This window comes from Cavia porcellus, unplaced genomic scaffold (assembly GCF_034190915.1).
Source record: "Cavia porcellus strain 051 isolate PalLab524CR breed Dunkin Hartley unplaced genomic scaffold, mCavPor4.1 scaffold_24, whole genome shotgun sequence".
Lineage (NCBI taxonomy): Eukaryota > Metazoa > Chordata > Mammalia > Rodentia > Caviidae > Cavia > Cavia porcellus.
In genome coordinates this window covers 52,126,777-52,141,664 of record NW_026947507.1, presented here as the reverse complement: position 1 = coordinate 52,141,664, position 14,888 = coordinate 52,126,777, and the positions used below count along the sequence as shown (strand labels likewise).

Sequence of the window (14,888 nt, the reverse complement as noted above, 5' to 3'; positions counted from 1 at the left end):
TGAATATAATTGAGGAACACATATAAACTAAGTAAATTATTTTCCTGTTTCTTTATTTTAGTAAGGGGTATGATTTTTAGTCTATGATTAATAGTCCTGCAAAACTATTTTACTTCCCTTGTAATAACAGGAAATTATCTCTATTCTAAGCATCTTATCAGTTTCCGAAATCATACAAACAGGTAACCAAACTACTATACCCAGAAGTGAGTAAATATTGTTACTACTTACTCAGATTCAGTGGGACATAAGAACCTAAACCAACTCACCATTTGGCTATTCAGTTTTTTAAATCTCTGATTGTGAAAACCGTATTTGTTAAACAATTTGGTTTCGGACTTTGAGATCAACAATTAAGTATGTGTGTGGGTGTGGGTTTGTGTTATGTTGTATATTTATACATAAAATGACTCAAGTCTCTTTCCTAGAAAAATGTGGGCTTACAAAACAGAAATTTTAGTTCAAAAGAATAGAGTTTGATGGAATTTACTGTTTAATACAGTGAAATCAAAGTAGTTCTGTACCTGATGGATATATGGGTGCTTGGAGGAGAAGATTCTGGGTCACATGTTTGTAGTTTTGTTTTTACAATATTTCAATATGTGTACAAGTCCTCTGGTACGACACTAAGTCTTACAAAAATTAGCATTGCCCACTCATTTTAGTTAAGCAATAAACATCTGTCTGCCATTTATTAATATTTTATAAATGGTGAGTGGCTCATGGAATCCAAGTATAGCAGCTGAGATTTTTCTAAATTTGACCTCCTTAAGAGTTTATGTAAAAAGTTTTCAGAGTAGTTCTCTACAGTTGTATCCAATGTAAGTCCAGTTTCCAACTTAGTGTTTTAGATTATGTATTTAGTAATCAAAATAGGAGGGACCACAGCTACTCAAACAAAGATACAACCAAAAAAGGGAAGTTGCAGGCCTTTCTCTTCAATGACTTCAAATGCAAAAATCCTCAAGATAGTGGCCAACAGAATGCAGTGAAGCGTCACAAGGATCATACATCGTGACCAAGTAGACTTCATCCCGGAGATGCAAGGATGGCTCAACATACATGAATCAGTAAGTGTAGTATATCATGTGGGCAGAAGCCAGGGAAAACTTATTCCACATGATAGACAGGTACAGAAAAAGTATCAGACAAAATATGATGTTCATTCGTGATAATAACACTGAAAGAAATAGATACAGAAAGGCCTTATGACAATTTGATAAGAGCCATTTATGACAAAACTACTGCCATCATATTAAATGGGAAAAATGGAAAGCTTTTCATCTAAATTCAGAAACAAGGATGTTTACTTTCACTATTCCTGTTGAATATAATGTTTCAAACATTAGCAAGGGCAATTAGGCAAGAAAAAATGTAAAATATGTATAGAAAAGACATCAAATTATTATTATTTGTAGATAACATGACCCTTTACATAAGACTCCAAAAAATTCCACCAAAAGACTTAAAATTAATAATTGAATTCAATGATGTGTCAGGATACAAAATGAACACACGATCATCAGCATTTCTGCAGAAAAAAAACTCACAGAGAAAAATATTAGGAAAAAAGTACCATTCACAATAGCACCAAGAAAAAATTATTTAGGAGTTAATATAACTAAGAAAGTGAAAGATGTCTACAATGAAAACCACAGTGCTACGAAAAAGGCAGTGGAAGAAGACATCAAAAAATGGAAATATATCCTCTGTTCCTGGATAAGTTGAACCCACATATTCAAGATAGCCTTACTTCCAAAATTGACATACAGATAATGGAATTCCAATCAAAATAACAATGGCATTATGCAAAGAACAGGAGGAAACAATCTTAAACTAGAAGAGACCCCGAATAGCAAAAGCAGGAAGCATCACAATCCTGGACTTGAAATTATGTAACAAAGTGGCAGTGATAAAAATAGCACGCTACCAAGCACACAGACAAGAGGATCAATGGATCAGAATACAGGACATAGAAACAACTTTAAGAACATTCAACTATTTCATCTTTGACAAAAGGGCCAAAAACATATCTAAGATGAAAAATAAAATCTTTAATAAATAATTTGGGAAAACTGGCTATGCACATGTGGACAATAGAATCCATATATCTCACCACTTTCTAAACAAAAAATAAAAATGGATTAAATAGCAAAACAGAAACAGTAACCTATTGGAAGATTAAATTCCTGAAGCCATAAGGATAAGCAAAGATTTTCTAAACAACACCGACTGCACAGGAAATTTTCCTGAGAATCAGCAAATGGGATCATATCAAATTAAAAAGCTTCTGTGCAGCAAAAGCAAAAAACTGACAGGGGGTAAAAAAGAAAAACAAAGAATGGGAAACATTTGTGCCAGTAATTCCTCAGACAAGAGGTCAATATCTAGAATATATAAAGAACTCAAAAAATATTAGAACTCCCAAAGTAAAAGACCCAATAAAAAATAGGTAAATGAAATGAATAGACATCTCACAGAAACAAAAATGGTCAATAAATGTCTAGAAATGGCCATTAGAAAAAAATGCAAATTAGACCACACTGCTGTTCCATCTTACCTCAGACAGAATGAGGTCTTCATCAAGAAACCAAACAATAACAAACAGTGACAAGGCCGGAGTCGGGGGAAGAACCCTTCTGGTGCAAAAACTGTGGAAATCAGCATGGAGATTACTTAAAAAACTGAAACTGGCCCAGATATTTCTCTTCTTGGGATCTTTCAAAAAGAGCCAAAGACATTGCACTGCAGTGATCCATGCATCCTCATGTTTATAGCAGCACAATTCATGCTAACTAAATCTTGGAAGCAGCCTGTATGTTTACCAGCCGACAAGTGGACAGAGAAAATGGAGTATTTATACAATGGAGTTTACACTGCCACAGGAAAGATAAACTTTGTGGGAAAAGGTACACCTTGAGGCCGTATGCTGAATCAAATCAGAGACACAACCTTAACTAGTACATGGGTTTTTTTTATGTATAAGAAACACACATTATAAATATAGAGCAAAATACATAAATGATAATAGGAATTAGGGAGACAGGTCTTTTGCAAAAGGGATGAGAATCAAGAGGTGGAGTGCAGAGGGAGGGAAATGGGGTGAAAAGGAATTCGGGCTGGATATGTAGATGTGTTGGCACACAGGCTGGTTCTGCATCAGGAATGTGAATACTAGGTACTGCACAAGTGGACTAATAAAAAAGGGGATCAGTGACAGGAACCCTGAAAAAGGTGTTGTGCCAGGAGGTTACGTGGGACGAGTAAAGTGGATTTTCAGAACAAGGTAGTGCTACACCTCACACAGTATCGGGTGTGTGATAGTATACATATGAAGACTGGTACAAAATTACCTCTGCTGGTCCTGCTTTTACTGCTGTAGGTGACAAACGAGGAAGCGCTGCTTCTGTACATTAGTGTAGGTGAATGCAATTTGGGGAGAAATCCAAGAAACAGACATGGAGCCCAGCACCTCAGTATATGGTGCTGTTTGTTTCCTGGTGCTATTTATTGCCTGTAACCTCAGCTCATGTGGATGCCGAGGCAGAAGCATCACAAATTCATGGCCAATTTAGTGAGACTGTATCTCAAAATCAATCAATCAATAAAGGGCTTAGTGGTAGAGAGCTTACTATAGAATACTGGGGTTCCAGGTTCAGTTCCCTTCTTCTGAAAGGAGAAGACGTCTTCTCTGACTTGTTCTTCTTACATTTTGATTACTCCATGACCCATTTTTGTGCTCCTGTTTTGGGCAACCTTTCCAAACACCTCTCCCAGGTAAACTTTTTTCATGCTTACATGTTTTCCAGACTCCAAGTCACTCTAGGCAGTGTAAATAATCCACTAAAAAATCCATTTCATTGATAGAAAAGTATTTCCCATTTTGACAGTGCAGGATAGTTCAAATAAGTGACTCTCGTTGCTGTTTAAAAATAGGGCTAATGGAGCGGTCATCAAATTATCAAATGGTATCCCAAAAATATGCATCATTATTATGTATCAACTAAATTTTTAAAAATAGGGCTGATTAGGGGCAGGTGTGGTGGCACACACCTGTAATCCCAGAACTTGGGAGGCTGAGGTTAGAGGATTGTTGTGAGTTTAAGCCCAGCTTGGGCTACAAAGTGAGCTCAAGGCCAGCCTGAACTGTACAGTGAGACCCTGTCTCAAAAAGACCAAATAAATAAATAGATAAAATAAGAATGCAGTGTCCACACAGCAGCATGACACAAAACAAAGTACAAAGATTCCTCTCTGCCATCACCTAGTTGGTGATATGGGCAAAGTCACTGTTTAATGTCATTTATTACAAAAAAGATGAAAAAAAAATTGATGACCAGGGCTCCTCTAAAATACTCTCTGCTTCTTGCTCTGATCTCTCATATGTTGCTATTACTACACAAGAGGAGGAAATCTAGAGTAAAAGTAGTTCTAACTAAGATTTCTTAGTTACAACAGTGGAGACAGAAGTAAGTTTATGAGGATATAGGGAAAGACATAGCCCTTGCGTAAGGTAAGGGTCATCATGCACACACATAAGCACAGTTACACCAGTGTGTTCTAGCATGGGATTACTGCTAATAAATGGTTTTTTTAATGACTAACCATGCATCAGAGTACAGTATCTAACAAGTTAAAACTTGAAGGAAATGTTATTTTTAATTATGCAAAACTCACTATAAATATAATCAGGTAAATAACAGTCTAAGAAAATGTTTACACGTGACACAAGGTTACTGTCTCTGTTAGAAAAAGAGTGCTTACAGCTGCTGTATTTTACACAATAGAAAAATTAGAAAATGGGTAAAATAGAAATAAGGACTCATAAAAATCCAAATAACCAATAAATATATAGTTGTATCAGTAGTCTGGGAAATTCCTAGAAGACAACAAAGCATCAGTTGCTAATTCGTCAAATTGCCAGGAGCCTCAAGGACTGACAGATTCAACCCTGATGAGAGTCGGAGGGCACCGGCATTTCGGATGCATTTTAAGTATAAACTATTAAAAAGAACTTTTGAAAAATGACCTGACAGAACATATTAATACTGAAAATGTAGCTGTCTTCTGTTTGTTCATCCAGTATTTGAAGCGCCATGTTATATTAAAATGCATAATTACTGGGAACGTACAAGACACAGCATAGGAGTTTTCTACACAACTCCTGCCCCCTAATCAACTTTGTGAGGTGGCGACTGTGATATTTATCTAACAGAGGAGTAAGACATGGCATATAAAGGCTACGTAGCACAAGTCTCCGAGCCAGTGAACGACACAATCATTGAAAGCGCGGGGTCCCAAGGCCCGTGCTCTGAGCGCTACCATGTGCCATCCCTTTTTCTTCTGATAAGCGAATGTATCAGTCACTGACACCACTGAGATGTTTATTGCGGTAGTAAAAGGAACACAGGAAACAACTGTATTGTCCATGGACTGCAGATTGGTGGAATAAATTGTTATTCATAGTTTGTAACATCTTGCAGCTGTGAAAAGCATGGGTTGGAAAGCCGCGTGTGCTGGCATCAGCAGCACATACACTAAAACCGGAGATGCTTGCTTTATGCAGAGTAAAAAGTGACACAGACACATGCGACTGAGGGAGAGGAATATGCATTTCTGTTAGAGAAAGAGTAAGCCAAGTGCCTTTTAGAAGAAAACACTCAATTCTATTTGGAAATATGCTTTTATAGATGCAGATTGCCACGCAGAGAAACCACGTGGCAGGACATGGGACATCCTTCAACTTAGCTTTTTTTGCAGAATGGGACTGATCTGAGGGACAGATTATTGCTCTGTTCTTTCTTTTCCACTTTTTTGGCCTTGTGACAAGACCATGTACATCAACATTTTTAAACCCTAGCTTTTGTGAAACCAAAACAAGGAAGTGAAGCGAATGACAAACCCGTCATTGAACTGAGATGGTTTTGTTTTCTATGGCTTTTTGGGTTCCTTATGCTGACAGTGCAAATATCAAACATTCCTTTTGGTGAACAGCAGAGAAATAATGATGCTATGATCAGATATTTCTTATTTAAGCTGAGAGGACATTACAGATGGAAGGCAAGGATGGTAAAGCCAAGTAAACCTCACATGGTCGGAAGCCATGGACTCGGGTAATACAATTAAATACAGAACTCTGCTCTCATGAACATTTCAAAGTAAAACTTGACAAGGTGGGCAAGTATAACTACACTGCGATTTGCCTAGCAAACACTTGAGTATTTGTGGCCTTCTGGCTGAGATCAAGTGTATGTCTTATTAGTTGGAAAAAAATTTGAAATAAACCAAAGTTCCTCAGAGCATGTGTGGAAATTATTCCTATTATTCTAAGAGATATCTCAGCACCATGTGTGCATACTCCTTAAAAAATACTTATCCAGTGAGCACGCACTAATGACACTGCAAAAACAGGTTGGTGTTAATTTGAGAATACATTTTTCGTGAGTTACAATTAGATTATAACTGCTAATAAGAAGCATGTACTCAGTTTCTCTATCTGTTTTACTTTAGGAGTTAGAAATTATTCTTATTTCCCAAATATGAGTTTACCACCATATTTTATGCCTAAAATGTGATATTATTAACAAGCATGGGAAGTAATCGTTCAGATAATAGCCATCAGAGAATGTGCCAGTACAAGGAATATTTCATTTTAAAATGTGTGTGTTTGCCTTAACACGGAAAAAATGTCATTGGACTTTGTTTACTCTTCCCTAAATGTGATTTATTACAAAAATAAGAAAAACAAGTTCCTCTAGCAGAAACAACAAATAAACAAAACAACTCTTTATAAGACATATTTTTCAATTATGACAGCCTGGGCTCACAGAGTCCAGAGTTATGACCCAGTGGTATATGCACAATATAAACATAAGAGCTCAGTAATTAGTCGGAATTAATCTTCAAGTTCCATTGGCCTGGTGCATAATCAAGTGAGAGGTCATTACCCACACTGGCACAACTGCGCAGAGCGTTCAGCAGCTAGGAATGACCAGGCAGGACTCTTCTCGGACCTCAACAATTAAGTCAGTCCAAGAATCATTCAAAGGAGTAGTGGGTTTGGTTTAGATTCAGTGGGAGGCAGTTTATTCCCAGAAAAATGTTTCTAGAAAAAATAGTTCAATTAAAATATCATTAGCGTTATGTTGGATGTGAATATCTGGTCGGAAACAGACTTCAAAACTCTGTTTGTTCTTATTGCTTAATTGAGAACATCAAACCCCTCACCTCTTTAGAAGAACATCATTTACACCTATGCTTTTATTTCTAAACAGAACTTCTGCTCTCAAAGGCCACCGGCCCCTGGGTCCGGCTGTAGGTGTGCGACTTCAGTGGTCCAGTCACGACTCTAATTTCCCAACACAGTGATTGGCTCAGGGGGAGGACATGTGACCAAGCAAGGGCAACTGGGGTCCTTTCAGATGACCGAGTGAATGGGCCCTGGGAAAGAGAGAAAGGAAACCTCTCCAGTTGAGAGCCTTGGGAATAGAGGCCAGGGCCACTGGCATCAAGATTTCCTAACTGGAGACTGAGTCTGAAGCAGGGGCGAACAGTAGACTAAACAAAGAGAACTGGAGGCAGCAGAGTAAAAAGAGAATGAAGGAAATGGACCCCCTAATACTGGACACTTAGCTGAACCTGCACCTAGGGCCAATAGTTTCCCTTTAGCTTAAGGTAATCTGTCATTTTCAACCAAAGTAAACTGAGGAGCACAGAAAGTGTAACAGTGAGAATGCTGAAAACCAACTATTAATGAGCAATGGATAATTTTGTTTTTCTATGTTCATTATTGCATATATCATATGAATAATTTCTAGAGAAACTAAAACCCAGACAGAAATAGTATAAGTATTTTTAATTTAGGGTGTTTTGACCAAAGGTAAAAGGGACTGAACTGAAAATGAACTAGAACAGCTGGGCATGGTGGCACACATCTGTAGGATCCCTGTACTCAGGTGGCTGAGGCAGGAGGGTTGCAAGTTCAAGACCAGCCTGGGCTGTAAAGTGTGCCCAAGGCCAGCCTGAACTTCAGTGAGAACTTCCCTTAAAAAGACAAACAAGAAAGAAAGAAAGAAAAAGAAATAGAGAAGTAACTGGTAGGAGATGAGCAGATTGTGAGTGAAGAACTTTTGAGGCTTCCCTTCACCTCTATTTTGTAATGTTAATAATGATAACTTCTTGGTGCAAGACATGAGGCTGGATTTATGCTTGGATTTGTCCCTCACTAGAATATATATCTTGTTCCAGTTAAAGTGTGGTTCCACAGCCACACAGAAGAAGGAGTAAACCATCTGAATGGTGAATTCTTACAGTGCCCCAAAAGGTATGGTTTGTCAGCGATGTCACAGAACTTAACTGTAAGCCACTGGCATTTTCTAGGTGATGCCTTTTGGAAGCCTCAGAATAAGGTCTTCTGTCCTGTCTGCTAGCCTGTGGCCTGGACACAGTTAGCCGGCCAGGCTTCCATAGAGTGGCCGAAATAGACCATAGCAAACGAGACAGCAATCCCTGCGAAGAATAATAATTCTATCCTGAGTTCACATGCAGTGAATAGTGCCAAGGAGGTCTTAGCCACGCCAGCAGCTTCCAGAAGTGACTGTGCCAGTGCAGAGGACAAGCCTGAAAGGAGGAAGTGTCTTTTTGCTGAGAAATGTTTGCTTAGTAATTAGTGAAGGAGGAGAAGCCCTTTTCCAAGCTGTATCTGGGGGTCCAGGGTTTAAATTTATGCTGATGCCGTCCGGAACCTCTCCAGGGAGTGCTCATTGGCAGGACCTCCGCTGGCAGGGACAGACTGTGCACCAAATCAACTTCTTGGAGTCATTTCTCTAAAGAACCGAGAAGTCTGCTGTGCTCCACAACTACAAGCTGCAGCTCTCTCCCACTGTGCCGCCTCAGGAGCAAACAGCAGCCCGTCGACACAGTGGTCACAGGACGAATGCCTATACTGGCCTCCCGGCTAAATGGAAGCCGAGGCAGACATGTTTGGTGTTCGCCAACATAAACAGATGTCTTTCGTAAATGCATTAGTAGGCTCCAGTGATGCTGGTGGTACTCCCTGTAAAACGCACTCTGGAGGCACAGATATTTGCTGCAGTAAGCTGTTCCTTCATTTCTGGAGTAAGGTTAAACCGTGACTCTAAGGCTGAGGGTGAAAGGGACTTCTCTTCTGGGTTCACTTCTCCGTCCTTATACCTCAGTGTTCCTAGCACACGGCTGGTGCCTTAATCAATATTTGTCGAGGGCCTGAGTGTATCTTGGCCTGGCTTTCTGTTTGCCCTTCTTTTTCTGCCCATCACACATTGGAAAGTAGGACAGAACTGATATCCCCGCACAACTCCTGCATAAACCAGAGACTGTTTTCACAAAGGGAAGGACGGTTATCTCAGACAGTAAGAGATTGTTGAACTATTAGGCAACCACATTCATTTCACTTCAGGAAAGAGAAAGACCTTGCTGGCAGACTGACAAAAAAATGATTGCAACTTTCCACTGCTCCCTGCCCAGCACAGGACTTGGCAAGGTGACCTCGCAGCTTCTCTTGCCACAGGTGCAGCCTACTTTTCTATCTTTCCAATCAAGATTGGCATTAGCCTGTGAACAACCTAGGCTGACAGAAGCTTGGAGGCACAGAATGTGCCATCCCTCAGTCTCCTCTCAAGAGGAACCACTGCTGTTCTTTGCTTGGAGCCCTTAGATTCCCCCTCACTTTTATTGAAGACAGAGGCATTGTGACGCTCGTCTCTTAAGTCCGCAGCCACCCAGCCACATGAGGGAGCCCAGCAAGGTTAGAATTTCCCGGTAGCCTAAATTACCCAGCCAGAGATTGTTAAGTAAGTGATTGTTGTTTCAGGCTTCTATGTTTTTGAGGTTATTCGTTACGCAGCAAAAGCCAATAGAAACAACCTTCCTGCATGGATGTAAACAAACGCGAGATCCATGTTTGCTGAAGGCTGGAGAGGGCTTTGGGTAAAGCTGCAAGGGCTCCCGTCCACGGCCTGACCAATGTGTGTTTTGTGAAACACACAGATGGCTGCAAAGGTGTAGAAATTCAGAAACATCACGGGAAAGAAAGCTCAGAGAATACAGGCGTTTGCAAGGCTCATGGAGGACAATGGTTACTTTAGAGTTGGGTACTAGGTGCAAATCAGAACAGCGAAGACTACAAGAACTCTTTCAGCCACGCAGGAAGACGGCTGTATGAACAGGAATAGCACAAGTGTTTACCACCATCATGTGCCCACATGGATTCTGACTGCCATGGATAACATTTTCCAAACCTTAGCCTATAAAACGTCATGATATAAATTTTGCCTTCATCATAGAAGTAATGACTACTGATTGAAATATAAGAATGATATCAACCTCAGATCGTAATGTATAAGGTAAAATTTTTTTTATTTGCTGCAGGGCTTTGTCTTTATAGACAGGTTTAAGACTATTAAGTGGAACTGTGAAATGCGTTTGAACAAGAAACTTAGTGAATGTCATTTCACAGTTTTCTACATCCAGCCAGCTGCTGGTCATGGTGCTTCTGCTCTGTGACACAGGAGAGGTCAGCTGTCTACATACATAATGGTGGTTTATTCTGCAGTCCACCAACATCGGCAGCGGAGAATCCTCACAGGGACCCAGGCACCAAAATGTCAGTGTTAGAACAGTAAGAAGTGGGACTTGGCCACTGAAGCTAGGAAGTGTAATAGCTACAGAGTTCACACCTGCATGACTATTAAATTTGGGTAAGTGTGTACTAAGTTTGCAAGCTGATGACATTTTAATGATTAAGCTGGAGTTGTAGGGCAAGGAATGGCAGTAAGAGTTGTGATTTACTTTATAATGAAGAGTATGAAATTCCAAACACATGAAAATGAGCATTGAAAGAGACAGAAGTGCTTCTGATCTAGAGTTGATCCCTGCCCATTATACGCAGGTACTGAACTGTAATGGGTCCCATGAAGACGTACACAAACTGGGTCTCAGTAGAAAGAGGCAGTTGCTTATGATGAGACCTGGGTGCAGCTATGTGTTTGGTGAACAGAATGCTAATTAACTTAACAGCTGGAAGACCTCTCCCCTGAGGAGATTAAGTGAAAGGGAAGCTCAGCTTTAAGAAAAAATACCTACATTTGCAGCAAGGAATGTCTCTGATATGAGGTAAAGATCGTTATTCGTTGCAGTAGATTTCTTTCTTGAGAGTCTGATATACATTTGAATAGTCTGTCATCCTGGAATGTATTAAATTACAATATAACTTTTAGTGGGACTGATTGTTCATTTTGCATTGAGGAGGAGAATCTCTCTTTGGATCTGGGATTTTGTTCTTAGCAAGGCTTCCCACGATGTGCGGTTTCCATGGGTGCAAGTGGTCCGCCTGTCCCATGTTCTCAACTTGCACTGCTTTTGGGTGGGAATTGACTAAGGCCAAAAAAGATAACGAAGAGCCTACTGAGTTTACAGTTTCTTATCCCCGGTATGATTAGCCCATTCCCCGTGGCAGCAAAACCGTCCCTTATTAAGAGCCACATTTTCTAGGACCATTTTGTTTTATTTTTTACCTTTTGGGGACAGAGTCTTGCAATGCAGTTTAGGCTAGCCTTGAGCTTACTTTGTAGCCCAGGCTCATCTCAAACTTGCAAAAATCTTACTGCCTCAGCCTCCTGAGTGCTGGGATGACAGGCATGTGCCACAATGCCCAGCTCCTTGGGTTATTTTGATCACAGCTCTGTACATTACTGACCCATTTTCTCTGAACCATGCAAAGGTTTAGTCTACTAATAGGTGTGAGGAAAAGCAAATAATCCTCATCCATTTGTACTTAAAGAGAACAAGACTAGCTGCAATACATGATATGCAAATGAGAACACATGGTCTAAACACTCAGCATACAATATTAACCGAATAAATCCATTTGTTTGACTTTTAATGAATATCTTGTTTTGAATTAAATTACTGTTTAATATAAATCCTTGCAGTAGGAACTTCAACTCTAAGTCACCAGAATAGTTAAAAAGACTTAAGACAAACTACAGAACACAGGGGCTGGAGATTTAGCTCAGTGACATAAGCGCCTGCCTTGCAAGCAGGCAGTCATGAGTTCGATCCCCGGTACGGATAAAAATGAAAAAGACCAAAACAAAACAAAACAACAACAAAAAAAAAACCTACAGGACACAGGAGTGAAACCCAGAAGCAAAGCAATCATTGTCATTTTGTTATTTACACATTGAAAAACAAATCCTGCTGTAATTTTAAAGATAGTGTTCATATATAAATAAATATATATATATGTATATGTGTGTGTCTATATATAGAGAGAGAGAGACAGAGAGACAGAGAGGAGAGGGAAAGAGGGGTGGGGAGAGAGAGACTTAAAACAGGGTCTGCATAGTGCAGGCTGGCCTCAAACTAGTGGCAATCCTCCTGTCTCATTCTTCTGATTATTGGGATTACAGGCATGTGCCCGGCAAGCATTTATAATTTAACCTTATAAGACTTTTCCTTTATTTTATGCCTAGCAGATTTTTACTACATTGAATTTTGACAAGACAACTGACAGTCTACTATATATTCAAATAATGCAGTAACATAATAATCCCACACTGATTTCTCCCCTGGAGCGTCCTTGGATGTTTGTTTACTTCCTTTTAAATAGATTCCTTCTCTATGCTCTGATGGAATAGATATCGATCGATTTGTATACCTAGAAGGTAAACTCCATACCTTCTTTCATGAGTTTTCTGGCTTTTTCTATCTCTAAATCATACAGTACCAAAATCAGTGTAAATCTTTTTCAGCTATTTTTTTTTTTTTTTTTTTGTATCAGGGATTGAACTCATGACCTCACACTTGCCAGGCAGGAGCTTATGTCACTGAACTAAATTCCCAGCCCTAGTATAAATCTTTTTAATGAATTAGCCATGAGTGAAATTTCTTTCATTTCTTGTGAATTGCCCTAAAAACCATCCATAGAAAATTCTCTTCAGTTTGTTAGGGGAATACACACACAAATATAAAACATATTGACTCTGTTTCCAATAACACACATGTGTGTGTGCACATGGTCACTCGCACACACACACCTAGCTGGCCTGTAACACTTCTCCTTACCTGAGATGGTTACACTAGTATGTTAAAAGAATCAATAATGTAAATTACAAGTATGCCTACTTTTTGCTTACTTTGTTTTAGTACCTTTGACTCTGGTCTACCTCTTACCCTTTATAATCTCTCTCTCTCTCTCTCTCTCTCACTCTCTCTCTCTCTCTCTTATTTTTTGGTCTTTTTGAGACAAGGTCTCACTACTAGTTCAGCCTGGACTTGAGATCATTTGCAGCTCCGGCTGGTCTTGAACTCACAACCATCCTTCTGCCTCAGCCTCCCAAGTGTTGGGATTATAAGCAAGCACCACCATGCCCGGTTTATAATTTCTTGTGAATTGCCCTAAAAACCAGCCATAGAAAAATGTGTGTATATAAGATTTTTATTTTGGCACCAGGAGTTGAACTCATGCCCTCTTGCTCACCAGGCAGGTGCTGTGCCACTGAGCTACATCCCTGGCAACTTAATCTCTTCAGCACACATATTAATAACAGACTTCATGACTAGAATGATCCAATCTGTTACCAGAAACCATCTCCTTCTAGCCAACTTTTTATTTGTGTACATTTTGGAAAGTCATTGCTGGATCTTCTCATTCTCCCCTGGGTACTCTGCTTTTGGTAATTATACTAGAAAAAAAATCTTGAATATACGCTCCACATTTGATCCAAATGTGTTATCTACCTGTGTATTGTTAAATTCTTAGGCAGGAATCATAGATGTTAAGTTTAAAATGAAGAGTTGCAGGCTAAACGTTATAATGAAAACTCTACCTTTTAGTTCATTCTTCAAGAAATGTTCTAACAACAAAATGCAAACAACCTTCCTAATGTATGGCTCTGTAAGGATTCAGGAGCAACTCATATAATGTTTATCTTAATGGGAGGAGAAATCATGTCTTCATCATTTTATCTTTTAAATTGCTTTCCCTAGTTAAAATAAATACCAGTGCATATTTAAAAATGTAATAATAAATTAAAATCAATTTCATTTGATCCTATATTCTTCTTTCCATGTATGTTTGTGGTTTTTACCTCCTTGGTTAAAAATTTACGACAATGACTAAATTCTAAGATATGTGCTTTCATATTTGTAGATAGAAAACATATTTATATCAGAACCTAAGTGAAGACTTAGGAAATGCTATCAGATGGGATGGACGCTTGGTGGTTGTTGATGTAGGAAAGTGTCTTGACATGATAGTTCTCATTTTGCTTTTCTGCTTTGGACTGATATAACAATACTTGATAAGTAATCTGTAAGAGTAATCTTCTCTTAGGGCAGAGAAATAACAACATGGGAAACAGTTTTTTCCCCAATCTTATGTTTCTAAGCTATTTGAAAAAAAAAATTGAACAAACACATTGAAGATGAGAAGTATATAAAGATGGGACTAGATCTGGAATTTATAAGTGATTTACATGTCCTATTCACTAGTCTATGTGTGATCTAAATTACAAATTAAACACTTAAATTTTTTTAATTGTATCAAGTTCTCTGTGTAAATGTAAAATGAAATTGTATCCAGAAAGGAAAGAAAAAAATTACAAAGAAACTTTGAAGCCCAGTCTTCTGTCAAGTCTTTTTTTTTTTTTTTTTTTTTTTTTTTTTTTGTCTTTTTCCTTTTTATCGGTACCAGGGATTGAACTCACGACTGTCTGCTTGCAAGGCAGGCACTTATGCCGCTGAGCTAAATCCCCAGCTCAAGTCTTATTTTTTCAAATGTCTTGTGGCATTGTTTATCAGTTGCTAGTTTTAAGAACTGAAACTTTCAGTGTTAATGTTTAAGTGCT

The 14,888-nt window shown here is 38.9% G+C and overlaps 1 protein-coding gene across 1 annotated transcript in view; it reads right to left on the bottom strand.

Annotated features, from left to right (window-relative positions):
• Window positions 1-14,888, bottom strand: part of Rspo3 (R-spondin 3) — a 79,015-nt gene that overhangs the window by 26,517 nt on the left and 37,610 nt on the right. The gene's annotated exons all lie outside the window — the stretch shown is intronic.